General features: G+C 53.2%; 1 long non-coding RNA gene across 1 annotated transcript; it reads right to left on the bottom strand.

Annotated features, from left to right (window-relative positions):
• On the bottom strand, positions 3,548–8,624 carry LOC102159434. The gene is made up of 2 exons (XR_302046.3): positions 8,373–8,624; positions 3,548–4,611 (listed from the first exon to the last, which is right to left on the bottom strand). It is a non-coding gene; the product is annotated as an uncharacterized LOC102159434 (long non-coding RNA).

Raw genomic sequence — 27,355 nt, 5'->3', positions numbered from 1 at the left:
TCCGGCGGCGGCGGCGCGGCGCGGGGGGCGGGGCTCCGGGGGCGCGGGCGGGCGGGCGCGGGATCCCGGGCCGGAGCGCGGCCGGCCGGAGCGGAGCCTGCGGGCCGCGCGCCCCGCCCGCCCGGCCGGGGCTCGCGGAAGCTCGCGGCGCGCTCGCGGCGCGCGCGGGGCGGGGCGCGCTCGGGGCGGGGCGGGGCCGGTGTCCGCGCCCCGCCCCGCCTCGCTGGCCCCAGGCCGGTGCCTCGCTCGCCGCCTCCGGCCGGGGGCTGCCCCGTCCTCCGCCCTCGCGGGACGGAATGGAGGGACCCCCAGGATGCCTCGCTGGGACGTGTGCATCCTCGGTCGCGCCCTGGAGGGCGGGACACGGACCTCAGCAGTCTCCTGGGCCCGAGGCGCTCCATCCGACAGCCCTGAAGTGCGATCACACGGAAGCGAAGGGGCTTCGTGCTGTGGCCGAGGTTTTGGCCTAAAGATGCTCGCCCTCCCTGAGGGCCTGGGTTCCTCGTCGGAGTCGTCCCGGGCCCCGTGCTAGGCCCCGGCGCAGTGGTCGCCTGCCCTCTAAGCCCCTTAGAGATGCCTGCAGAGACCACGGAACTGGCCAATCGAGGCATCGTTCAGATCCCGCAGTGCTTCATGCTTTCGTAACTCCTCCAGGGCCCCCTAAGAATGGAAGCCGTCTTAACACATTGCCATCATTTGATAATTACTGAGGTTGGGGGGAAGCAGACCCTCTCTGGTGGAGCTTACGGTCTGGCAGACAAACAAACAAAAAAACCCCAAGGCAGGAGATGCAGACAGGAAACAAATGGCATCCTAACAAAGACAAAATTACAGCAGTCTCAAGTCCAATAAGGCAGTCACACAGTGACATTCGAGAGAGTATGGAGATGTGGCCCGCCTAGGGTGGGAAGCTTGGCCGCTTACTGTACACTCACAGCCTGGGGCTGCAACATCCATTAACCCCACCAGTACATGATTGAATAAATAGATAAAAACAGAATCAGGGCTTGGGGTGGGAGTGGGGGGGGGGCAGGTACATTTTTACAAGCTGTAACGGAGAGAAGCTAATTGATAGTGGAGGAGGACAATAAAAACAGGGTCAGGGTGGAGTTCCCTGGTGGCTCAGAGGGTTAAGGACTTGGCACTGTCACTGCTGTGGTTGCTGGATTTGACCCCTGGCCAGGTGCAGTCATAAATAAATAATTAGAAACTGACACACACAAAAATGCAGCTCCCCGCTGTGGCACAGTGGGATCGGTGGCATCTTGGGATCCCTGGGACTTGGGTTCGATTCCCAGCCTGGCACAGTGGGCTAAGGATCCGGCATTGCTGCAGCTGCAGCTTAGTTCAAGGCTGTGGCTTGGATCTGATCCCTGGCCCGAGAGCTCCATATGCCACAGGGCAGCCAAAAAACAAAACAAACAAACAAACAAAAAAACCCCAAGGTCAGGGATCTCTCCCCTAAGGAAGGACACTCTGAAGCCTAGGATGATTAGGGGCGGGGGTTGGAGTCAGGGGACAGCAGTCCTCTGATGAACAGCATGTGCTAAGGAAGGGAGCCTTAGAGGGATTGATAGTTTACTGTAGGTGGAAAAGGGAGAGTGGCCAGAGTCACGGAACAAGATTAGTCATGTAAGGACTGGGGTCTGACCTCCCAAAGCAATGGAAGCCACAGAGGGGTTTTTAGCAGACAGGCCACATGCAGACCCACATATTTGAAACAGAGTCACTGGCTGTCGTGTGGAGCCCAAATTGGAAAGAGGTCAGCATGACGGTGGGAGGCCAGCTAGGAAACTAGGAGGCCAGGCAAGAGGCTGGAGGAGGGAGATGGAGGGAGGCTGAGAGATTCAGGCCACGTTCAGCTCAGACACCCCGGCGGCAGGGATGCAGAGTCGCCACAGGAAACACGGCCATCTGACTGAGCACTTCCACGCCCGGGTATGAGCCCCCAAAGAAGAGAAAGCAGGGTCTCGACAAGATAGTTGGACACGCGTGTGTTCATAGGTGCGTTATTCACAATCTCCCAAGGAGGGAAGCCAGCCAGAGTCAACCCCCACGTCCATGGGACATTATTCAGCTTGAAAAACAAAGGCAGTTCTGACCCATTCTGCAGGACGGATGAACCCCGACACCAAGTGAAATCAACACGTCACAAAAAGACAAATCCTGTATGATTCTGCCTGTGTGAGGTCCCTAGAGGAGTCAAATTCGTAGAGACAGAGTGTAGAAGGGTGATTCCGTCTTGGGAGGGTGGGGGCAGAGAATGAAAGGTGTGTTTCATGGGGACAGAGCTTCAGTTTTGCAGGTTGAAAGAGTTCTGGAGATGGAGGGTGGTGATGGCTGCACAGCAACGTGAATGTACGTGACTCTACGGAAGCACACAGCTACGCCTTAAAATGGTAAATGCTACATATTTCACCACAATTTTTTTTTTTTTTTTTAGAGCCTCATCCACAGCACATGGAGGTTCCCAGGCTAGGGGTCTAATTGGAGCTGTAGCCTCTGGCCACAGCCACAGCCACAGCAACATGGGATCCAAGCTGCTTCTGTGACCTGTACCACAGCTCACGGCAACACCGGATTCTTAACCCACTGAGCAAGGCCAGGGATCGAACCTGTGTCCTCACGGATACTAGTCAGATTCGTTTCCACCGAGCCGCGACAGGAACTCCCACAATTTTTTTTTTAAAGAGGGAGATTTACATGCAACCGCCAAAGTTCTTTGCTCTGGCTCATCTGAATGTCTCACTTTTAAGGACAGGTCTGTTTGGTATCAAGAGGGACATCTAGGCTTCCAGGCCTCTCAGGCCCAACACTATTCAGTGTGAAGGCTTCTGCGCAGACTGACAGACTTGGACAATTCTTTTCCTGAACAGCAAGAACCTGGATGGTGATAATGGCAGGTGCTCACAGAGCTGACTCACAATGACCTTGCAACCTTGACACCCACTTGACCTGTGAGTCCTTTTCTCTTTAAACTGGGAGCCTTTGGAAATACTGACAGCTTCAACAGAGAAGGCCAGAAAGGGGGCAAGACAAAGCCATTCAAGAACCAGAATTGGGAGTTCCTGTCATGGCTCAGTGGTTAACAAATCCGACTAGGAACCATGAGGTTTGGGGTTCAATCCTTGGTCTTACTCAGTGGGTTAAGGATCCGGTGCTGCTGTGGCTGTGGCATAGGTCGGCAGCTGCAGCTCTGAGTTGACCCGTAGTCCGGGAACCTCCCTGTGTGTTGTGGCTGCAGCCTTAAAAAGACCAAAAAAAAAAAAAAAAAAAGGAGCAAGGGTGAGCTCCCGTTGCGGCTCACAAGGTTAAGAACCCAACCAGTATCCATGAGGATGCAGGTTCAGTTCCTGGCCTCACTCAGTGGGTTAAGGATCCGGTGCTGCTGTGACATAGGTCGGCAGCTGCAGCTCTGAGTTGACCCATAGTCTGGGAACTTCCAAATGCTGCAGGCGCGGCCCTAAAAAGAAAAGGAAAAAAAAAAAAAAAAGCAGGGTACACAGACACAGGACAACAGAGAACAACACGGGGGACCCCTAACTGGTCGTGTATGCGTTCGTTTATAGGACAGTCTGGCAAAAGCAAAACTATAGAGACAGAGACAAGTGGTTCCAGGGGCCGGAGGTCTGGGGCTGACCACAAAATGACATGTGGGGATCTTGGGGGGGAGGTGATGACTGCGGTGGCAATTATACAACTCCACGTACTTGTCAAAAAGAGCAGAACTGTGCACAGACAAGACTGAATTTTATACTGTGTAAATCTACCTTGGTTAAACAGAAAGTTCTAGAGAGACTGTAATTAGAGACCCCAAACAAGGATGGGGAGCCGGGCGCTCCAATTCAGAAGCCAGCCGTCGTATCTGGTTTTCTACATGTATACTCTCATTAAACTGAAGCCCCATTAAATGCTTTATTTTGAAATGTGGCCCGAGCCGTATTTCAGGTGCCGCATCTGGAGATCCGCGAGGCTAATGCCTATTCTCCTGGTCGCTGCAGATGAATGAAGAACCCTCCTGTCACTGCAGAACGTTCTAGCGGCCCTGTTGCTCTGAGGGTGGGGGTGGGGTGTGGCTGGGCACCTCGGCGCCCTCCTCCCTTCATCCCCCCCACGTCGGGCAAGACCCACAAAGGAAGCACTGACGGGGTCCCCCTCCTGCCTCGAGAGAAGGGGTCCTCGCTCGGCCACCTGCTCCTGGGGGGTAAGGGCGGGGCAGCAGGACAAAGAGTCCCATCAGGAGCCAGGATCTGATGGAAACCCCTCGACGCCGACGCTGACGCTGGCTGAGTCTGAAGGTTGGCGGATGGCGCTGAGAAGAGAAGCCTTCGAATCTGCAAGCTGCTGGTCCCCACTTGCATCTTTGAGGGCCTGGCTGGCGCTCAGTGCAGTCTTTGGCGAGTGCCCGGGGAAGCCAGGCTGCCTCTGTCTTTTCATCTTCCCCTTCCTCTTCCTGCCTGCTGGCTGTCACTTCCTGCTGCTTCGATATCCTCCTCGGACCCTTCCTGCGCCCCCAGCACCGCTTCCTGTCTGTTCCCTGGGTCCCTGGGGTGTCACAGCGCAAGACGATGGGCCTCTGACTACTGCTGAGCAGGACGCACCTTTGTATGGCTGCAAGAGAGAGAGACAGATACGGACACACAGAATCAGCCTCCAAGAAACACTTCCATGTGCAGCCTCCAACGCCAAGAGAGGTGGCCCCGGGTCCTCAGGCTCCCCCAGCCACCACCATGTCACCCTATCATGAAACTCATCCATGTTTTTTCTTTTTTTTTTCTTTTCTTTTCATGGCTGCACCCGTGGCACATGGAAGCTCCCAGGCCAGGGGTTAAATCCGAGCCACATCTTCCACCTACACGGCAGCCTGCAGCAACGCTGTATCCTTAACCCACTGAGCAAGGCCAGGGACTGAACCCACAGCCTCCTGGACATCAGGTTGGGTTCTTAAGCTGCTGAGCCCCAGGGGGAGCTCCCATCCATGTTTCTTAAACCCCAGTTCAGGAAAAGGTATGTCCAACTCCAACAGCACAGGAAACTTGTTCAAACAAAGCCTGGATGAAAACCACTCTGGAGAGAGCACAGGGGTGTGGGCGTGCAGGAAAAAAGAGGCTCTGTGTGTTACTCATTGACTGCTGTGTAAGGGTTCCAACACCTCTCACCATTTCCGGGGCTCAGGAATTTGGGGGTGACCCAGCTGGGCAGCGCTGGCTCGGCGTCTCTCACGAGGTTGCATCAAAACGGTGGCAAGGCTGCTTTCTAGGGCCGCACTTGCAGCATAGGGAGGTTCCCAGGCTAGGGGTCGAATCCGAGCTGTAGCTGCCGGCCTACACCACAGTCACAGCAACATCGGATCCGAGCCGCGTCTGCAATCTACACCCCGGCTCACGGCAACGCCGGATCCTTAACCTACGGAGTGAGGCCAGGGATCAAACCTGCACCCTCATGGTTCCCAGTCAGATTTGTTTCCACTGTGCCACGATGGGAACTCCACGGCTGCATCTTCTGAGGTTGGCCTCCTGAGCCAGGAAGACTCACATTAAGGCAAAGCGGCATGAAAGGGCCTGGAAGGGGAGCCTGCAGCACTGCTCCCCAGCTCTGTGACCTGGGACAAGCTCTTTGGCCTCTGGGCCTGTTTCGGTTTCTGTGAAATGGGCTTCGGGTTGCTGGGGGCTCAGGGGGGCTGTGGGACTCTGAGAGACTCGTTCCTGTTGCCCCCAAGAAATGAGCAGTGTTTTGTAAGAACATGGAAATAAGGAAAGACCCCCCAGCCTGAGGGCCAGCTCCGCAGAAGCCCCCCCACTCTGCGCAGCCAGGGAAGAAGGCACGGGGCCTGCTTCCGCCGCTGAGGGAAGGAAGCTGGGGGCAGGGGCTTCCTGGTCTGCACTGTGAAATCCCGGCAGGCTTCTTGTGGTGAAGCCCTGGGAATGTTCCATCTCCCCGCTGGCAGGGTCCCCTGCGATTCTGGTTCTCCTGTTGCCGCAGTGGTGAGCTTCATGGGCCCGTCTGTCCCTCCAACTGGGGACAGCGGTTTGCCCTGGGACCTCACGTCTCAGGGGGGTGGGGGGGCGGATCTAAGAAGAGTTTTGAGTCTTCTTGCTCAGCCCTTTCCCTGCGTGGCTGGGCGCGATGCCAGCTCGGCACCCGCGTGCAGGACTGGCAGCGGAGGTCCTTCCGAGCGGGGCTTCTGCAGTTGTTTCTGCTTCTCTGTGAAGGTTTCTGTGCTGCCATTTCCACTGTGAACAGCTCGGGGCTCTGAGAGCTCAGGTGCCAGCTCCTCTGGAGAGACGTCCGACGGGCCCGTGAGTGGCACGCCAGGAAAACGGGGGCACGCCGGGCTTTGAAATCAGCTGCTTGGAGTCAGGCTCTCCGAGTAGCCAGTGGTATCCTCACAGGGTCGGGTCCCCAACGTGGACAAAACCCATCCCAGGCTGATGAGCCACCAGGGCTCATATCCTTGGTTGGGAGCCTTTGGTACAACTGAGGCTGCAGCCGGGGAGAAGGGATGGCCATTCTAAGGTGACACGGTCCTAAACACATGCAGAAACCCCCGAGGAAGCCTTTCCAGCCCTTTTATAATGTCCAGTTGTTGACCAATGGAAACAGGACTCAGCCACAGGAAGAGGTGCAGCCGGTGTAAAATACACAATGCATCAATTGTAAAGAAGTGGTTAAACAAAACAAAACAATGTTACTAACAGTATTTTACATATTTATATTGGTTAGAGTTTGAAAGGATAATATTTTGTTTCTTTATTTTTGTCTTTTGTTGTGCCTGAGACATGTGGAAGTTCCCCAGCCAGGGACTGAACCCACGTCACAGCAGTAACCAGAGCCACAGCAGTGACAACTGCCAGGCCCTTAACCTGCCGAGCCACCAGGGAACTCCTCACACTGACAATATTTTGGATATATTGGGTTACATAAAATACACTACTAAAATTAATTTGATCTATTTCTTTTTAAATTAATTTACCTTTTTTTTTTTTTTTTTTTAATGGCTGCACCTGTGGCATATGGAAGTTCCTGGACGAGGGGTTGAACTGGAGCTACAGCTGCCGGCCTACACCACAGCAACACCGGGTTGAAGCTACATCTGCGATCTAGGTGGCACCTTGCAAGGGATCATTAACCCACTGAGGGAGGCCAGGGATCCAACCTGCATCCTCACAGAGACAAGGCGGCGTCCATAACCCGCTGAGCCACCACGGGAACTCCTCTTTTTACTGCATTAAGGCAGTTACTAGAAAACTTAAAAATTACCCCTGTCTCACATTTGCGGCTTATATTCTACTTCTGTGGGACAAGGCTGCTATATAAACCAACTTAACTTTCTTGGTCCCAACAGATGCTGCTGTCTTAATGACCACAACCTCCGAATTCTTGTTTTAGCAGCACGTGGGCGCGGCTTTCAATCTGGCGTCCTTCTATCAGTGTATTCCTTCCTCTTTAGTTATCTGATCACCTTGTGGAAAATTTCAAGTCCAAGGGGGTCTGTGTTTACGGCTGGATCGCCGAGGGGCGATCGAGCACACGGAATGTTCGGCGAGCTGAGCTGTCGCTTCCACCCGGTGCTCGGGTTTTCGGCCGCGGAAACGAACCCGGGCCAACCTAAACAAGAAGGAAACGTCCTGGCACGGTGCTGGGTGGTTCACAGAACTGGAGAGAGCCGAGATCCAGGATTCAGAAAGGGCTGGAGGCAGAGCGGCCCTGGGGATGTAGCCGCAAAAGCCCCAAGGCTGGCCTCCGGCATGCGCCCCACGGGGATCAACCAGCTCCAAGCTTTCCTCCGCCTTGCATCATTCCCTAGACGACTGGAAGCCCCCCTCCCAAAGCAGCTGCGGGCTCTAGCGAGGGTCTGCGCCCAGGCCTGGGCCGAAGGGGGGGTCAGGCGCCAAGAGGGCGGGCCGGGAAGGTGGGCTGCAGCGCCCCCTGCAGGGCTGGCGGTCCGCGAAGCACAGTGTGGTGACCGGGAGGCGCGGGGGCGGGTTTGCTGAGCAAACAAAAAGCGGTCCGCCTCATTCCAATTGCATTCCGTCAGGGACCCGCAGAGAACTCAGCCAAAGCCGCCTTTGATTTGCTTTGATTTGATTTTTTACCTTTTTTTTTAATTACTCAAATGAATTTATCACATCTGTACTTATATAATGATCATCGCAATCCAAGGTCGCAGGATTTCCATCCCACACACAACCCAAGCACATCCCCCCACCCCCCAAACCGCCTCCTCCGGAGACCATCCGTTTTTCAGTGTCTGTGAGTCAGCATCTGTTCTCAATGCAGCATTTTAAAAACGCCTCTTACGTTTATCCTTGAAAACTTTTAATATGGGAACTTTGAAAACATACGAAAGAAGACAGGATGCTAAAACAAACCTCCAGCGAACCAGCGTCCAGCTTCAACAGGGATCCGTGTGTGCTCAGCCACTGCTTCATCTCTAAGCTCCCAAATCCTCTCCTATTTTGAGACACTTCTCAGGCATTATATATCATTTCCCATAATTCAGTGCGCATCTGTCAAAGATAAGAGCTGGCTTGAAAAAACACCACCTGCAGTGTTATCATCCGTAAAACATCCGAATCAAGCTTTATTACTATACAATTCCTGGCCAGTGTTTGGATCTTCTAACACTTTTTTTTTTTTTTTTTTGAGTTTCATGTTTTAACAACCTTACCGAGGGACAATTTACCCCAAGTGAGGTATAACTGACATGCCACAAACTTCATCCACTGTAGCGAACAGTTTGATGGATTCTCCTAGGATGGCACAGCTGTTCAAGCATCACCCCGATCCAGTTTCAGAATATTTCCGTCACCCAAAAAGTTCCCTCGGGCCCATCTGCCGTCAATCCTCCCTCTGGCCTCCAGCCTCAGACAAACACTGATCTGGTTTCCCCGCTAGTTTTTCCTTGTCGACCAAATTCCCACACACAGAATCACACATGATGTGGTCTTTTGTGTCTGGCTTCTCACACAACACACAGGGTTTGGGGGTCCAGCCAAGCCGTGGCATGGATCAGCCACGCACCCCCTTACTGTATGAAAATACCACAGTGGGAAAAAAAAAAAATCAGCCCATTCGTTGATAGTGATGTGGGTTGTTCACAGCTGAAGTTTTCTCAATACTTTTTTTTTTTTTTTTTTGTCTTTTTGCCATTTTTAGGGCTGCTTCCGCGGCCTATGGAGGTTCCCACGCTAGGGGTCGAATAGGAGCTGTAGTCACCAGCCTACGCCAGAGCCACAGCAATGCGGGATCTGAGCCGCATCTGTGACCTGCACCACAGCTCACAGCAACGCTGGATCCTTAACTCACGGAGCGAGGCCAGGGATCGAACCGCAACCTCATGGTTCCCAGTCACATTCGTTAACCACTGCGCCACGATGGGAACTCCTCAACACTTCTGCTGTAAGCATTCATGCACCACTTGTTGCCATGCGTCTTCCTGTCTCGCGAGTAGATTTCTAGGGGTGGAGAGGCTGCGTTACACACGGAAGGTGTATTTAACTTTTTCGGAAATGACCAGACTGTTTTCCCGAGTGACGGCGGCATGTGAAAAGCCCAACAACAATGAACAAGGACGCTCTTCATCTCTTTTCGTCTAGGTTTTTCCTCCATCTCCTTGTCCCCCCTTTCCATTTATTTTTACAAACTCAGCCATTGGTTCATTAAAGTTTCCTAGGGTCTGTTTCCCACTTTTGCTGATTGCATCCCATGCCGTCCAAGTTCATCGGAGCTAAAAACAAATAAAACCCCCAAAAGAGGGAGATAAGCATTTCTGGTAGTTTACTCAGGTATATAAATATATACATCTGGAGTTCCCGTCGTGGCGCAGTGGTTAACGAATCCGACTAGGAACCATGAGGTTGCGGGTTCGGTCCCTGCCCTTGCTCAGTGGGTTAACGATCCGGCGTTGCCGTGAGCTGTGGTGTAGGTTGCAGACGCGGCTCGGATCCAGTGTTGCTGTGGCTCTGGTGTAGGCCTGTGGCTACAGCTCCGATTCAACCCCTAGCCTGGGAACCTCCATATGCCGCGGGAGCGGCCCAAGAAATAGCAACAACAACAACAACAACAAAAAGACAAAAAATAAATAAATAAATAAATATATACATCAAAATAAAAGTATACTATTAAGTAGGGAAACTGGAAAATGGGGAAATAGTGACAGAAAGAAGATTAACCCATAGAGTCAGTACACAAAATACAAAGCTTAAAGTCTAAGGTAGTTGGTAGAGATAAATCCTGGTTTTAATTCTGAGCTTCCTAAGAGCCTAAGCAAAGAAGGAAACAGGTTCCACCACAAGAGTCATTGTCTGTAGGATAAAAACAAACTGATTGCTCCAAGGAAGCTGGCTTTTTCCTTCCAGAGACCAAAGAGGAATTTCAACCCTCATTCCATCTTGTTTATTAGGGGTGGATAGGAATTTGTAGGGCAGCACTCCCAATGGCGACCCGGCCAGAGCACAGTGATGTTCCTTAGGGGGCATCCATGATAAAATAGCAGTAGGCTTCTTTGGTATCTGATGAAAAAGTCAGACTTCCAATCCCAGGTCAAAGAAGGCAGTTTTTTTCTTTCCCACACCCAAAGCATGTGGAAGTTCCTGGGCCAGGGGTGGAACCAGACCCACAGCAGCAACCTGAGCCACTGCAATGACAATGCCAGATCCTTAGCCTGCTGCACCACAAGGGAACTCCTCAAACAAGGCAACTTTGAACCGCAACACTAGGGCCCTCCTGTGAGTGTTCATCATCTAAACCCCTCACTGTGTAGCTGGGAAGGGAAAGAGACATTGTTATAACATAAAGACCATTCCTGACAAAGTAATTACTGCATTAGCTGCTCTTTCATGTCTGTACCCAGCCTTCCCCACAAAACACCAAAATATGCAAGCAAAACAAGAACAAAACACCCACTGTCAATTTTTTCTTCTCTTTTAAAATTGCAGTTGATTTACAATACTGTGTTAGTTGCAGGTGTACAGCATAGCGACTCCTTTTTTTTCTGATCGTATTCTACTATAGGTAATTATAAGGTATGGTATCCAATTCCCTATGCTACACAGTAATTCCTGTGGCTTATCTATTTTATGTATAGTAGTTTGTATCTGTTAACCTCATACTCCTAATCGCAGCCTCCTCCATACCCTCTCCCCTTTGGTACCTGCAGGTTTGTTTTCTATGTTGGTGAGTCTGTTTCTGTTTTATATAGATTCATATGTATTTTTTTAGATTCCACATATAAGTGATATCATACGATATTTGTCTTTCTCTGTCTGACTTCCCTTAATATGAACATCTCTGGGTCCAACCGTGCTGCTGCAAATGGCAATATTTCATTCTTTTTCATAACTGTGTAATATTCCATTGCATGTATATGCATGCACACACACACACACATCTTCTAAAGCTAATCACCTGTCGATGGGCACTTGGGTTGCTTCTTATTCTGCTTTTTTCATTCTAAGAATGAGTACAAGTTTCACTCTTTGGAGAAATGAAAACACACATCCACACATAAAACCTGTACAGGAATGTTCATAGCGGCACCATTCATAACAGCCCTGACGTGGAAACAACCCCAAAGTCCAGCCAATGCATAGACAAACAAAATACAATGGAATGTGATTCTGCCGTCAAAAGGATCAAAGGATGGGCACACGTGAACCACGGATGAGCCTGGGAAACACGATGCTCAGTGAAAGAAGTCAGTCACTAAGGACACGTGCACACTGCTGGGCCTCCATTTACACTAAGTGCCCAGAGATCCTCTAAGCAAATCCTAGAACGTATTAGAGGTTGCTTAGGGCTGAATGGGATGTGAAAATGCGGGGGAGGGGCGCGGGGATGGCTAAAGGGTGTGGGGTTTCTTTGGGGACTGATGAATGTCCATTTCTGTGAATATACTAAAAACCATTGAATTGTATACTTTTTTTTTTTTAGGATCACTCTTGTAGCACATGGAGGTTCCCAGGTTAGGGGTCCAGTCGGAGCTGTAGCCGCCAGCCTACACCACAGCCACAGCCAGGCGGGACCCGAGCCGCATCTACGACCTACACCACAGTTCATGGCAGTTCATCCCCAACCCACTGAGCAAGGCCAGGGATCGAACCCACAACCTCATGGTTTCTAATTGGATTCGCTAACCACTGAGCCACAACTGGAACTCCTGAATTATATACTTTTTTTTTTGCCTTTTCTAGGGCTGCATCCGCGGCATGTGGAGGTTCCCAGGCTAGGGGTCGAATCAGAACTGTTGCTGCCAGCCTACACCACAGCCACAGCAACTCGGGATCCGAGCCACATCTCTGACCTGCATCATAGCTCATGGCAACACCGGATCCTTAACCCACTGAGCAAGGCCAGGGATCAAACTGACAAACTCATGGTTCCTAGTCGGATTCCTTAACCACTGTGCCACGACAAGAACTCCCTGAATTATATACTTTAAATGGGTGATTTATATGGTACATGAAAGAAAGTTCAGAGCATTTTAAAAATGAGTAAAACTCTACATGAACTAAATGAGTTAAATAAACTCATTTGAAATATTTCTAGGTAAAGTCTGAATCATGCCTTTCTACCACAAAATTTCACTGACTTCAAAAAATCTGAAATTTTAGGTGGGTTTATGGTAAGCAGCCTCATAAAATTTATTTTTTATTAAAAAAATTTAAAAAAAGGGAGTTCCCATCGTGGCTCAGTGGTTAACGAATCCGACTAGGAACTATGAGGTTGCAGCTTCAAACCCTGGCTTTGCTCAGTGGGTTAAGGATCTGGTGCTGCCATGACCTGTGGTGTAGGTCGCAGACATGGCTTGGATCCCACATTGCTGTGGCTGTGGTGTAGGCTGGTGGCTACAGCTGCAATTAGACCCCTAGCGTGGGAACCTCCACGTGCTATGGGTGTGACCCTAAAAAGACAAAAAAAAAAAAAAAAAAAAATTTTTTTTTTTTTAATTAAAAAAACCTTTTTTGGCCATGCCTGCAGCATGTAGACATTTCCAGGCCAGGGATCGACCCAGGCCACACCCATGCCACAGCAGTGACCCAAGCCTCAGCAGTGACAATGCCAGATCTTTAACCACCAGGCCAGCAGGGAACTCCTAAGCAGCCTTTTTTAAAAAAAACCAAAGTGCAGTTGATTTACACTTTTGCGTTCGTTTCAGGTGGACAGCAAAGTGAATCAGTTATACAGACACAAACACACGTAGAGATCTTCACACATTTACAGACACATGTATATTTTCTCAGATTCTTCTCCATTATAGGTTATTGCAAGATACTCCAGAGTTCCCTGTGCTATACAGCAGGTCCTCACCGCCTGTCTGTTTTCCATATGGTGGTGTGACTCTGTTCATCCCAAAGTCCTAATTTTTTTTTTTTTGTCTTTTTTGCTATTTCTTGGGCCGCCCCCGCGGCATATGGAGGTTCCCAGGCTAGGAGTCCAATCGGAGCTGTAGCCACTGGCCTATGCCAGAGCCACAGCAACTTGGGATCCGAGCTGCATCTGCGACCTACACCACAGCTCACGGCAACGCCGGATCCTTAACCCACGGAGCAAGGCCAGGGATCGAACTCGCAACCTCCTGGTTCCTAGTCGGATTCGTGCGCCACGACCGGAAGTCCCCCTAAGCTTATTTTCTATGCCTGAGTCTCTTCCTGCTTTGTAAATAAGTCAAGAAGCAGCCTTTTAATGCAGACCACAAGCCCCTTTCCTTCTGTCCATGCTTTTGCCCTCAGGTGGCACATGGCAAGTGTCAGAGAAGGACCAGAACTGTGAGTGGCAGGGGAATGACACCTTCCTGACAAGGACGACTTCCCTGCCTCTGCCCCCACGTCCAAGGCCATGTTCCCTCAGCTCATCTCCAGGGCCTGAGCAGAGGTCTCCCTCGTAAAGGAGAGGTGTGGCCGTGACCTTGCTTGTGGCAAGCCTGGCAGAGATGAACTCATGCCCTCTGCGTCCTGTTCTTCAAAGTGTCAGCTGTACGCCAGGCTTCATCCCAACACGTGTCTCTCTCTCGCTCTCTGCACATGTCACACCTTGGAGGGTTCACAGGGACCAAGGGTGCGGGACACGAGCAAAATTTCACTCCATCAAACGTGAACACGGCTCCTCTGCTTACGTGAAGCCTCACTCTTTATTCAAAGTCCAGGCATCCCAGCAGGAGTTAATACTGTCAGTATCCTATGTTTTTGGAGCAATATATATTTTTTTTTTTTTTGCTTTTTTTGGGCTGTACCCGCAGCATATGGAGGTTCCCAGGCTAGGGGTCGAATTAGAGCTACAGCTGCCAGCCTACACCACAGCCACAGCAACACCAGATCCAAGCCATGTCTACACCAACACCACAGCTCTCACAGCAATGCCGGATCCTTAACCCACTGAGCGAGGCCAGGGATTGAACCCACAGACTCATGGTTCTTAGCTGGATTCATTTCCACTGCACCACAACAGAATTCCTCGGAGCAATTTAAAAATGTAAGATGGGAGTTCCCGTATATAAGTCAGGAGTTCCGGTTGTGGCTCAGTGGTTAGCGAATCCAACTAGGAACCATGAGGTTGCAGGTTTGATCCCTGGCCTTGCTCAGTGAGTTGGGGATCCAGCGTTGCCATGAACTGTGGTGTAGGTCGTAGATGCAGCTTGGATCCCAAGTTGCTGTGGCTCTAGCGTAGGCCAGCAGCTACAGCTCCAACTGGACCCCTAGCATGGGAACCTCCACATGCCGCGAGTGCGGCCCTATACAGCAAAAAAAAAAAAAAAAAAAAAAGTAAGTAAGATGTACAAAGAATTAACTCAAATCCAAGCCCCGGGCGGGGGACTGTCTTTCCTCTGCTGTGATTCCTAGACCAGAGCCAGGCACCTGGCAGGTGCTCCAACAGTTTGTTGAATGAACGCACGAACACGAATGCACAGCCATGATGTGGGATGGAGGGGGCAGCCCTGTGTTTCTTCAACACTTAAAGTAATTATTTGAGGCAGAGGTGATACCAGACTCAAGTTCACAGCCCTGGCGTCTCCCGCGGTTCCAGGGCAGTGCAGGGGGCTCTTACCCAGTTAGCTGTCCTGCAGGGGTCTCAGGCCTTTCACCCACACTGAGCCTTGTCCCAAGTCAACAAGGTTGAGGACCCTGCAGCTTTTTGGCCAAACTGGGGCCCAGGAATCTTTGGCGAGGCTGGGAGGCCTGGTTTGTGGGGTCCAGCCTTCCCATCTGTGGCCTCTGTCCCCTTCTTGGGGCTCTTCCAAGAGCAGGGCTCGGGTCCTGGGGCTCCCAGCCCCCGCAATTGGGCACCTTCATTGCTGTTAGTGTGCAGCCTCCTCCGGGCTGGCAGCCCCGCCTTCTGGGAATTACTCTCTCCTTCTCCCTCCCTGAGGCCCAGTGGATCCCCCACAGAAAACTCACTGACATCAGGCTTCTCTTCTGCAAGCTGAGCTTCCCTAAAAGAGGAGATCTCACACAAAGCCCCCTGCTTTCAAAGACAAACGCAGAGAAGACACAAGTACAAACACATACGCGGGACGTCGCCTGCCATCCACATGCTTGGGGCATTTCTTCATGGCTCGTCGTTTCCCAACGTGCTGCTTTTGAATCTGCTTGGCTGGCAGCTGCCAACACAGAGGGAGGCACCATGCTTTCCACTCTGCAGCCTGGAGACTGAGGGAGGGGCCCTGGGCTTGCAGAGCTGGGCCCACCACGGCCAGGGGTCTCCCTTCCCTGAGCCCAGGCTCTTCCCCACCCGCGTGGGGAGGTCAGAGAGCGGGCCGTCCTGGTGCTACAGCCGAGAAGGCGGCGTCTTAGACTCGGAGTCTCGTCCAAGCTCACAGAAGCTGCTAGTGACACATTAACCAGACTCGTCCCAAGAGAAGATCTGTCCCTTCCCAACCCCCCAGCGCTCCGTCCTGGGCCACCATTTACTTCAGCCCGACATGTCTTGAGCCCCAGCTGTGTGCCAGGCACCGTGGTGGGTGCCCTGGATGTATTCTTTAATTCTCCAAGCAGCCTCGTGGAAGGCGTGGACAGCTGCCCTGCGTGACAGGACTGAGAACGGGAACCGTGATCTAGAGAGGTGAGGTGACCTGACTGAGGGCACCTCGCCGGTGGCGGTGGCCCCGCAGGGGCGGAGCTCTCAGACCATCCGATGCTAAAGCCCCTCCAGCTCTTGGTACCCGTGCTCTTTGCAAAGGCATGGAAACGATTAATTGGAGGGGACGTCACTGGAACACAGAAGCAAAAAGCCTTCCCTTTGTACTTTCTACAAAATGCTTTGTAACCCACGCAGCTGATACGCCTCTGTCCCTGGGTCCAGAGAGCTGATGGTACGTGGGCGGGCGTGACAGGTGCGTGAACCGGGCCTGAGGTCAGAGCCCCTTAGGGACCCAATGCAGCCCCAACACCTAGTGCCTACCGGATCCTGGACAAGGCACGTGGCCCCCGAGTGCCTCACTTTCCCCTCTTCACGTGAACTTCCAGACCACGTGGGGGCCACGTGTGTCCGGGCGTGGTCTGTGCCCGGCAGACAAGCAAGCCCTCGGCACATGCCACCCAGGATTAGGGGGACCCAGACATAACTGCCATTCAGAAACGGGGAAACGTGCTGGATGGTTCCATCTCACAGGGTTCAGCCTAACCTTCAAATCAAAACTGCCACCAATCGGCCCGAGGGCAGGAGTCCAAGCAGAGCTCTGAAGAGGGCAGCGGATGGAACCGCGCCGAGGAGAGACAAGGACGCTGGGCTTCAGCGGGTGACACGCTGGAGGGAGGAGCTCCTCTCATCCTGCTCACAGTGCCTCTGAGCCTGGACCCGGCTTTCCAGCGGGAGCGGAGGCAAAGGCAAGGGCGGCTTCCTGGCTCCACGCAAAATCTGCATCGGGGGAAGGAGAGGCAGTGTGAGCAGCCCTCGCTTTCCGCCCCGCTCCCGGCCCCGCACACCGGGTGAGCTGTACTTAACACAGGGCGCTGGGCTGACGGCGAGCAGACGAGACCCGGGCTCCTGTTCTGCGTGTCCCTGGCGGAGGCGCAGCCCTCAGGGGTGACGTGGCGTGGGAGGGCCACGCGGGACATGTGCAGAGCCTGCAGCCCCCCCGCTGCCTGAGTCCCAACCATCCAACTGTCCCCTGCCCGGTTTTACCTATTCATGCATCAAGGGAAGGAACAAACTGGCTGACAGAGTCTTGCAAAGTTCAAGTTAATCTAAAGACTAAATCTTGAAGAAGTGATTTTGCCTCCCTCTTCTTATGTGTATCGCTGCCGTAAAGAATAAGCAGTGAGGGAGTTCCCGTCGTGGCGCAGTGGTGAACGAATCCGACTAGGAACCATGAGGTTGCGGGTTCGATCCCTGGCCTTGCTCCATGGGTTAAGGATCCGGTGTTGCCGTGAGCTGTGGTGTGGGGTGCAGACGTGGCTCGGATCCTGCATTGCTGTGGCTGTGGTGTAGGCCGGTGGCTACAGCTCCGATTCGACCCCTAGCCTGGGAACCTCCATATGCCGTGGGTGCGGCCCTAGAAAAGGCAAAAAGACCAAAAAAAAAAAAAAAAAAAAAAAAAGAATAAGCAGTGAGCTGTTGAAATTAAAGTGAAGGAGGAGTTCCCTGGTGGCTCAGCAGGTTAAGGATCTGGCATTTTCACTGCTGTGGCGCACATTCATTCCTGGTCCAGGAGCTTCTACAGGCTGAGGTTGTGGCCAAAAAAAGTGAATTGGCTTATTGACCTACCAGCTTTGAAATCCTCCCTAGCAAGTGTTTTCCCATGAGGCAAGAGTAGTCAATGCAGGTACCGAAGGATATTTAAAATAAACCTAGGATACAGTGATAATTCGTGTCTGAGATAAGCACCAAATAAATATAAGATTAAAAAAAAAAGAGGAGTTCCCTTTGTGGCTCAATGGGTTAAGAACCTGAGATAGTATCCATGAGGATGCAGGTTCAATCCCTGGCCCTGATCAGTTGCTGTGAATGGCAGTATAGGTCACATGTGCGACTTGGATCCAGTGTTGGCTGTGGTATCGGCTGGCAGCTGCAGCTCCAATTTGACCCCTAGTCTGGGAACTTCCACTTGCCACGGTGCAGCCATAAAAAGGAAAAAAAAAAAAAATGAAATGCTAGATCCAAGATTCCTGAACCCATCTCAAAGCTAAGAATTGGAGTTTCCATGTGGCTCAACAGTTAATGATGTGACTAGCATCCATGAGGACACAGGTTTGATCACTGGCCTTGCTCCGTGGGTTAAGGATCCGGCGTTGCCATGAGCTGTGGTGCAGGTCACAGAAGCAGCTTGGATCCCACATGGCTGTGGCTGAGGCGTAGGTCGGCGGCTACAGCTCCGAGTTGACCCCTAGCCTGGGAACCTCCATATGCTGCCGGTGCAGCCCTAAAAAGCAAAAAACAAACAAAAAAACCCACCCAAAAAAACAAAAACCTAAGAATCGAAACCCCGGATTTCCATTCAGAAAGAGCCATGTTTACTCTAAACACAGAAAGGAAAACAGAACCTACGTAAAAGAGCCATGGATCCCGCTCCCGCGGGTGGGAGGTTAACCACCCAAGCCCTCAGTGCTAGAATTTAAGTAGCCACTGAAGACTTTATCTTATTTTGGCCGGACCTGCAGCATGCAGAAGGTTCTGGGCTGGGGATCACACCCATGCCCCAGCAGTGACAACACTGGATCCTTAACCCACCGCACTGGGCTGGGGACTGAACCCACCCCGCGGCAGCAACCTGAGCTGCTGCAGAGACAATGCTGGTCCTTAACCCACTGCACCACAGAGGGAACTCTTCACCACTGAAGATGTTAAATGCTAAAGGAAGGCTTGGTTCTACTCTCCAGGCTGCCAGAAAGGAACCACTGTTCGAGTGAGGGGAACAGGCAACGTGTCTGAAGGGAGACCACAGTCAGAGGAGCTGGCTGCTGGTCACACCCCGATGACAGCCGGGATCTCAGGCAAAGCTCCTGCTTAGAGGATACAGTCTGGAGTTCAAAGGCTAGAAACACGAGCAGCCTCCCCTAGTCCATTCTGCCCTTTCTCCTAATTGACACAACTGAATTTCCTGAGATGCTAAGGAGCCCAGCTTAAAATGTGAATTCCTCTTCTTTCCTTTTTTTTTTCCCCCTTTTCTTTTTATAGTCGCACTTGTGGCATATGGAGGTTCCCAGGCTCGGGGTCAAATTGGAGCTGTAGCTGCTGACCTACACCACAGCCACAGCAACTCAGGATCCGAGCCGCGTCTGCGGCCTACACGACAGCTCATGTCGACACTGGATCCTTAACCCAGGGAGGGAGGCCAGGGATCGAACCTGCATCCTCCTGGAAGCTATGTCAGGTTCTTAACCCAGTGAGCCACAACAGGAACTCCGAGGTCTCTCAGCGTTTTGAGGGCACCTGCGTAACTGGCCGATGAGCCAGACTGCCTGCCTCAAATGCTCCCTTGCCCCCAGATCGCCCTTTTGGTGAAATGCCTGTTCCAGGCTCTTGCCCATTTTTTCTGCTGGGTTGTCTGCTTTTCCTTATCAGCTGGAAGTTCTTTAAATATTTGGAAAACTGGTTCTTCTTGGTTAAAGCTGTTGCCGGTAGCCTCCCCCACCTGGAGCCTGGCCTTTGATGTCCATGTTTTTTGTTGCCATTTCTCAGGCCGCTCTCGTGGCACATGGAGGTTCCCAGGCCAGGGGTCTGATCAGAGCTGTAGCCGCCGGCCTACGCCAGAGCCACAGCAACGCGGGATCCAAGCCGCGTCTGCAACCTACACCACAGCTCAAGGCAACGCCAGATCCTTAACCCAGTGAGCGGGGCCAGGGATCGAACCCGCAACCTCATGGTTCCTAGTCGGATTCGTTAACCACTGAGCCACGACAGGAACTCCTGGTCTTTTAATTTACGACGAAGGCTTGCGATGACTAGGAAATCATTCGCCACCCGGAGTCAGGAGACGCGTCTCCTAGCACAATGTCTTGGTAAACCTCTGGAGCTCTGCCTTTCACACCGAATTCTTTAATCCACCGGGAACCGATGGCTGCATGTGCTCTGAGGTAGGGGGTCTATCTCCCCCCCCCACCCCACAAATACCTGATTTTCTCAGCAGCACGGACTGACCGCCATGTCTCTCCCCGACAGCCCTGCAGGGCTCTGACATTAACGAAGCGTTCACGTGCACGAGGACCTGGCTCGGAGCCCTGCCATTCTGCTGGCACCTGTGCATCCACGTGCACGGATTCTGGGCCGTCCAGGATGCCCCGTGGCCTCTGCTCATGGCAGAAGGACCCTTCCTCTCCAGTGCCCTGGAGGTGAGCTGTCCCCTCGCTCCATCTCACCACAGTCAGGCTGAGCCAGCAGGGTGGTCTGTGACTTTGCTTTTTGCGCGTGTGCGTCTCTGGCTGTTTCGTATCCTCTCCCCACTGCGTGTTCCCGCCTGCCGACATCCTCCCTGTCCTGCAAGGCCGATCACCTGCGGCCACAGGGGATTCCTTTTTCCTCAGACACACCTGCAGGAGGAGGAGCGCGTGAGTTTGCTGCAGCCGTTGTAACCAAGCACCACGAACAAAGCGACGTCAACCACGGCAACGCACTGGGTCGCGGTTCTGGAGGCCAGAGTCTGCGATCAAGGACTCAGCAGGGCTGTGCTCCTTGCTCGGGGAGGGTCCTGCCCCAGACCCCTCTCCTACGTCCTGGTGGTTCCCTGGCCTGTGATGGCGTGACTCCAGTCCGCCAGGGCATTCTCTGCCCTATGCAGGTCTGCCTCCAGTCCCCCCCCCCACCATTGTTTTTGCTTTTTAGGGCATCACCCACTGCATATGGAGGTTCCCAGGCTAGGGGTTGAATCAGAGCTACAGCCGCCGGCCTACGCCACAGCCAAAGCAACGCAGGATCTGAGCCGCCGGGTCTGCGACCTACATTACAGGTCAAGGCAACGCCGGATCCTTAACCCACGGAGCGAGGCCAGGGATCAAACCCACATCCTCATGGGTACGAGTCAGATTCATTTCTGCGGAGCCACGACGGGAACTCCCCAATCTCTCCTTTATGTAAGGACACCTGGTCATGTTGGATTTGCGGCTCACCCTACACGGATATGGTTTCTTTAAAAAAAAAAAAAAAAGTTTTATTTTTTGCCTTTTTGGCTGCCCCACAGCACATGGAGTTCCCAGGCCAGGAGCGGGCCACGGAGTCACAGCTGTGAGCTAAACCGAAGCTGCGGCAACACCGGATCCTTAACCCACTGAGCGGGGCCGGGTTGGAACCTGCGTGCCAGCGCTGCAGCGACGCCACCCATCCCGCTACACCACAGCGTGACGCCGATACAGTTTGCTCTTAACTAATTAATCTGCAGCGACCCTATTTCCAAAGAACCTCCTATGGCGAGTTACTCGGGGGCAGGATTTCAACACAGGCGTTTCGCAGGGACGTAACTCCATCCTGAGACCCGCACGACTGATCGTCCGAGACTGGGACGCGTCTGAGAGCAAAGTGGGACTGGTTGAAATTAAACCAGGATCCAGGCTGTAAACCCTTGAGGGCTCTGCTGGAGCCGCGCCTCCCCCTACGAAGCGGGGGGCGGGGGGTGTCCCATCACGCAAACACGCAGCATCGGTGTGCAGTGGCGATTCTCTCTTAGGAGCTGGGCCCCAGCTCTCTTGATGCCGACGGTAAGATGGTTTCAGGACAAAACCTGGGTTCCCTTGGCAGGAAAATGAGAGGGGTGGGGCAGGCAACTCAAATGCAGCTGCTCTAACAGGAGAAAGAGCAGAGTTGCAGAGCTCAGCGGCGCCTCAGGGACAGACAGGGATTTCCACGACTGGGGGAGGGAGCCAAACCCAGGAGCATCTTTGAGGCGTAATTCTCTCTGGAACAGCCATCAGGGCTGCGCACGCCCGGGAATAACAGAGAGTGGCCTTCGGCGGCACACTTCCTGCTTCACCCACGTGACGGGTCCTTGCGAGGCACTGGGGAGCTATTAATATATAATCAACTTGCTTAGTAGAATCTTTTTTTTTTTTTTTGTCTTTTTTTAGGGACACACCCACGGCATACAGAAGTTCCCAGGCTAGGGGTGGAATCAGAGCTGCAGCTGCCAACCTACACCACAGCCACAGCCACGGCCACGTGGGATCTGAGTTGCCTCTGCGACCTACACCACAGCTCATGGCAACGCCGGATCCTTAACCCACTGAGCAAGGCCAGGGATCAAACCCACATCCTCACGGACACTATGTCAGGTTCTGAACCCACTGAGCCACAACGGGAGCTCCATGGAGTGTAATCTTTTTTTAATTAAAAAAAAGTCCTCAGGGAGTTCCCCGTCGTGGCTCAGTAGTTAACAAATCCGACTAGGAACCATGAGGCGGCGGGTTCGATCCCTGGCCTTGCTCAGTGGGTTGAGGATCCGGCATTGCCGTGAGCTGTGGTGTAGGTTGCAGACATGGCTCAGATCCTGTGTTGCTGTGGCTGGCGTAGGCCGGTGGCTACAGCTCCGATTGGATCCCTAGCCTGGGAACCTCCATGTGCCGTGGGAGCGGCCCAAGGAACGGCAAAAAGACAAAAACAAAACAAAACAAAACAAAACAGTCCTCAGTACAGCAAAGCTCCAGAAGTACTTTTTAACTGCCATGGTAGCAGACACTCCCCTCGCCCCCATGTGATGCGGGCGTGAGCCACGCTAGACCGTCCGAACACTGAAGAGGCTGGATCCCCATCCTCTAACTCAGGAAACCTCTGCCAGCTGCAAATCAAGTCGCCTAACTTGTTTCCCAGGTTTCTCTTCTTTGCAAGAAGCTGGAGAAGAGCGCTGCCCTCGAGGGTCGAAGCGCAGCGTGATCTCGTGACGGGAACCTGTCCCCGTGCCCTAGCAGGCCAGCCGCATGGGAACCTCCCCTGCAACGGCGTTCTCAGCAATTACACAGGAGGCCAAGTTCAGGGGAACAAGTGTGGATGATTAGGCAAGACAGACCCGGGCTTCGATCCTGGGTCTACACCTAGTGGCCTGTTCTCGAGGCTGGACCAGGGCAGCTGCTCATCCCCCGTGAGCCTCGACGTTCTCACCTGTAAAATAGGAAGGTAACGCCTGCTTGCAGAACCCATCCTTGGCGTGGGGCCCTGGACAGGACGAGGATGCTAAGGGGAGGCCTCTGTGCTCACAGCCCGGGTCGTGTTTGAGGCGAGCCCGCCACGCACAGGAGACTGTGCGCCAGGCTGGCCGAGGTCTGTGCTCAGAATCCCCGCCCTGCCCTCCGAGGCCACGGACGAGGCTTGGTCAATGAGCGGCTGTTGCTTGATTCATCTGATTTTCCGAGCTAATGCTCACCGCTGGTTTTGGATGGACTTCTGACCTCAAATCAAAACGAGAGACACGCCAGTGCTCTCTGGGCCAGCTTTTTTTTTTTTTTTTTTTTTCTTTTTTTCCTCTTTCCTTTTGGTTCCTTTAAATTTTAATGAAAAAGAACGTGCCTGCGCTCAGAGGCATAAACATCCAGGAACTGCCGCGCCTCCTGCCTGAGAAGGAGCCGCAGCATCTGGATGAAAAGGCTGTTTCTCCCCAGCAGGACCCTCCAGACCCGGCCCAGAGGGAAGAGGCCTGCTCCCAGGACGTGGACTTGCTGGGGAAGACACCGCCTGGGGTTCTGGCCTGTGCCTTGTGCTCCAAGAGAAAAGCCAACTCCCCCCCCACCCCAGATGAATGGATGGCGCGGCATCAGTCACTGGTTGAGGCAGAACCGCAACATCAGAAAAACATAGGCGGGAAGCCGGCGTTAGAGGCTGCGTCTGAGAAAGAAAAGAGTTGGGGTTTTGTTTCCTCTCCCATCCTCCTAGATATGTGTCTCTGTAAAGATACCATTTCATGGAGTTCGCTTGGTTTCTAAAATAAAACAGGGCAGGAGGCCCCTCGCAGCCGCCCCGCCCCCGCCACAGCCTCTGGGCACAGGCAGAGCTGCTGAGGTCCCCACGCCTGCCTGCGGGGATCTGTGTGCTGAGTCTGGGAGGCCCAGGCCTTGTTAGTGTCTCCCTGCTCAGGCCTCTGGAAAGCTCCTCCTGCTTAGAAAAGGTTTTGTTTGGCTCCTTTCTGGCCTCAGAAGCAGCAGCGGGAGTGATTAATAGGGAAAGAGCTCCAGGGGCCGAGGGGCCTTTGTTTGCAGAAAATGGCCATAAAGCCGGGCTGGGCTGCAGGCTAGGGGTGCGGCCTGTGCATCGAGCGGGCACAGGGGGTGCCGGCTGGGGCCCAGAGCCCTGGTTTCTCTTATGAAATCCTGCAGACGGGAGGCAGGGCCAGAGAAGTGCAGGCGCCCGGGGGGCTGCACGTGAGGTGGGCTCATCCACGGGGGCTCCACAGTGGCCCAGCCTCCAGGGGGCTTGGCTAAGCCGTGGGCAGGCTGAGCGGGGTTCCTGCGACCACACAAAAGCCAGGCTGGCTTGGGAAGCCGGCGGAAGGGGACAGGCCCAGCGGGGGGGTTCACGGGAAGGAAAGCAGCCCAGGCCGCCCAGGCCTGGAAACCATCATTGGCTGGCTGCTCTCTGCGGCTGCATCCATCCCCAGGGTTGAACGGGGGGATCAGAGGGTTGCTCTGGGAAGGCTGCCTGTCCTCAGGCCCCTGGCCGGGTCCCTTCATTCATCCGACAGCTGGCAAGAGCATCCTTGCAAATTCTGGCTGGGTGCCTGGCGGCATCTGGGGAGGCTGCGCCAGGCCTGGGACTCGTTTGCAGGCGCAACACAGGGAGGAAAGAAAGATGCAGCCAACGGCAACCTCACCGTAGCAGAGAGGTGCTTCATGGCATTTTCAGAGGCGACAGGGAGCATCCCAGTCACAAAGACACCAGGGGCTGGGCGGCTTCAACAACAGATGTCTCCTGCTCGCAGCTTGGAGGCTAGAAGCCCCAGCTCAAGGCGCCAGCCCATCAGAGGTCTGGGGAGAGCCTGAAGCCCAGGCTGCCCTCGGCCCACCGTCTGCCACGGCGCCTGGACAGGCCAGCTGCTCTTAGACGAAGGAACCTTCCCTGGAAACTCACCACGCGCTTCCCCAACTGGACGCCTGACCCGTCCTGCACGGCCGGCCCGGGAACGGCAGGCAGGCAGGCGGTGACTGACCCAGAATCATTCCTGGCTGCTCTGCGTGGTGCAGACCCCTCGGGCCCACCCCAGAGCTGGGGCCGGTCTCCGCTGCCCCTTGACGGCTCCGTGATGGGTGAGGGCTCCGAGGAGCACCGGCCACTGGGCAACGTGGTCACCAGATCCTGCCGCTGCCCCCAGGGGCGGGCACCACTGTCACCTCCCTTTTAAAGATGACGAAGGAAAGAGCTCTGAGCACAGGCAGGAAGCGCTGGGGCCGAGGGAGGCATTCAGGCGCTGGCCCTGGCTCTCTCCCTCACAGCCACTTCGCAGTGTAGACAGGCCGTGGCGTCAGCATGGTGGGACCATTAGGGGCAGACACACCCACCAAAACCCACTGCCACTGGGCCCCAGAGTCAGACCCCTGGAGAGTATTTCTGTGCGGGTATTTCCTGCCGTTTTCACTGTCATTTCCTTCCCCTCCGGCCTTTACAGCTGGAGAGATGTGACACACACAGAAAGACGCACACACCTGCTGCTGCCAAACAAAGGACCACAAACCTAGCAGCTTAAACACGCGTTTCTCATCCTGGTGTCTCAGTGCAGGAGTCTGGGCACAGCTCAGCTGGTTCCCCCCCCTCCCCGGGCCTCCCGTGGCCAACATCGAGGCATTGGCCTCGCTTCCTCCGGGCCCCCCGGCTGCCCTCAGGTCCCAGAGGCCTCCCACGGGCCCCGGGCAAGCGTCTCTCTCCAGGGCTCTTTCATGACATGGCCTTTAGCTCCTGCAGTGAAAGAGGCCAGCGGGAGCGTCTCCAGTGGTCACGGGGGTCCTACGTCTGATGGATGTGACTGTCACCCCTCTGTGACGTGACCCAAAAGGACCGGGTGACACCACAGCCCTTTCGCCAAATTCTATTGGTTGGAATAGCATCACAGGCCACGCCCACCCTCACCTGGGGGACGCGACGGTACAGGGTCTTGACTCATCCGGGGGTCCCCTCTGGTGGGTCTAAGTGTAACCCAGAAAGAGGTCACCTACCCTCCCAGGAGCCTGGCTTAGCCACCTCCAGGTCCACTCAGAGGTAAGACCAGTGTGCAGCAGGAGCCAGCTCACAAGAGCTGTTCACTATTCAGGAATTCCACGAGCTGGCTGTTACCCACAGACGTTATCAAACATTAAATTGCATGAACCTACGGTGAAATCAGTTCTATTGGAAACACGGTCTCAAAACTCACCGCTTCCTAATTATTTTCCTACCACCGATGCTTTTGAGGGTCACTGACAGTCATGGTACCTGTGAGGTGGGAATACTCATTTCCCAATTCCGTGTTCAAGACGTTTCATGCTGGTTCAGAGGCTCCCCCGTGGTGGCCGGAAGTTGGCTTGAAATTGGCCACCAGAGAAATAGTTACACTGCGGAAACTGAAAACTACAATTCAGCTACAAATAAGAGCTGAAAGGCCCCATCTGGCCCTCACTCAAGAAAAGCTTTCACAGTTTTAAAGTTTTATAAAAAATAAAACGACAGAACACTGTAAACTAGCTGTAATGGGGGAAAAAAAAAACCCATTAAAAGAGAGAAAAAAAAAAAAAAGAAATAAAACAAAGAGTATGTGCCAGTGACCATTTGTGTTTGGCAAATGTGTGTTTGGCCCTTTGTAGGAAATATTTGCCAACCCCTCGTCTAGACCTAAGGAAGTAATGGAGAAAATTAACAATGCAGCTGACTTAAAATTGTGAGCCACTATAGTGTGACTGGCACAAAATACACGCCCAGTCCTGGAAAATGACCCAGCACAGCAAAGAAGTGGGTCACATCACACATGAATAAAGATCTAAAATCTTGTTGGTTTGTCTCACTCATGTAATATCAACCAATGCTACTAACACATATTACACTTGATGACAATACATTTATGGAAAAATAGTGGCATGGAGGCAACTCACTTGATAATGATTTAAATTTTTTTTTCTGCACAGACTGGGATCAAACCCACACCCCAGGGCTCCCAGATTGCTGTAGTGGGAGCTCCTCATAACTGAATTTTAACCAGAGGTTGGCTCTGGATACAAGAGTTCAGCAAAAATATGCAAGTGCATTCTTAATATCTGAGGACATCTGAGCATCCGTTGGCTCCAGGCAATTTATGTAAGAAAGAGTACATTGTATATTTTACATTTTTGGGGGTAGGCAGTGTGCTGCACAAGTTTCACAGTAATAAAATTTGTGCTTAACAGGACATGTACGTTCTCCTCGCCGCCAGTTGTTAAACATGTATCTGACCTTTAGGCAAGGACTTGCTGATTTCCTTTATAACTTAACCACTTTTAGCTTT

The sequence above is a fragment of the Sus scrofa genome, chromosome 3, assembly GCF_000003025.6.
Source record: "Sus scrofa isolate TJ Tabasco breed Duroc chromosome 3, Sscrofa11.1, whole genome shotgun sequence".
In the NCBI taxonomy this organism is placed as follows: domain Eukaryota; kingdom Metazoa; phylum Chordata; class Mammalia; order Artiodactyla; family Suidae; genus Sus; species Sus scrofa.
Note: the sequence above shows the minus strand (reverse complement) of the source record. Positions and strands in the feature narration are given on the sequence as shown.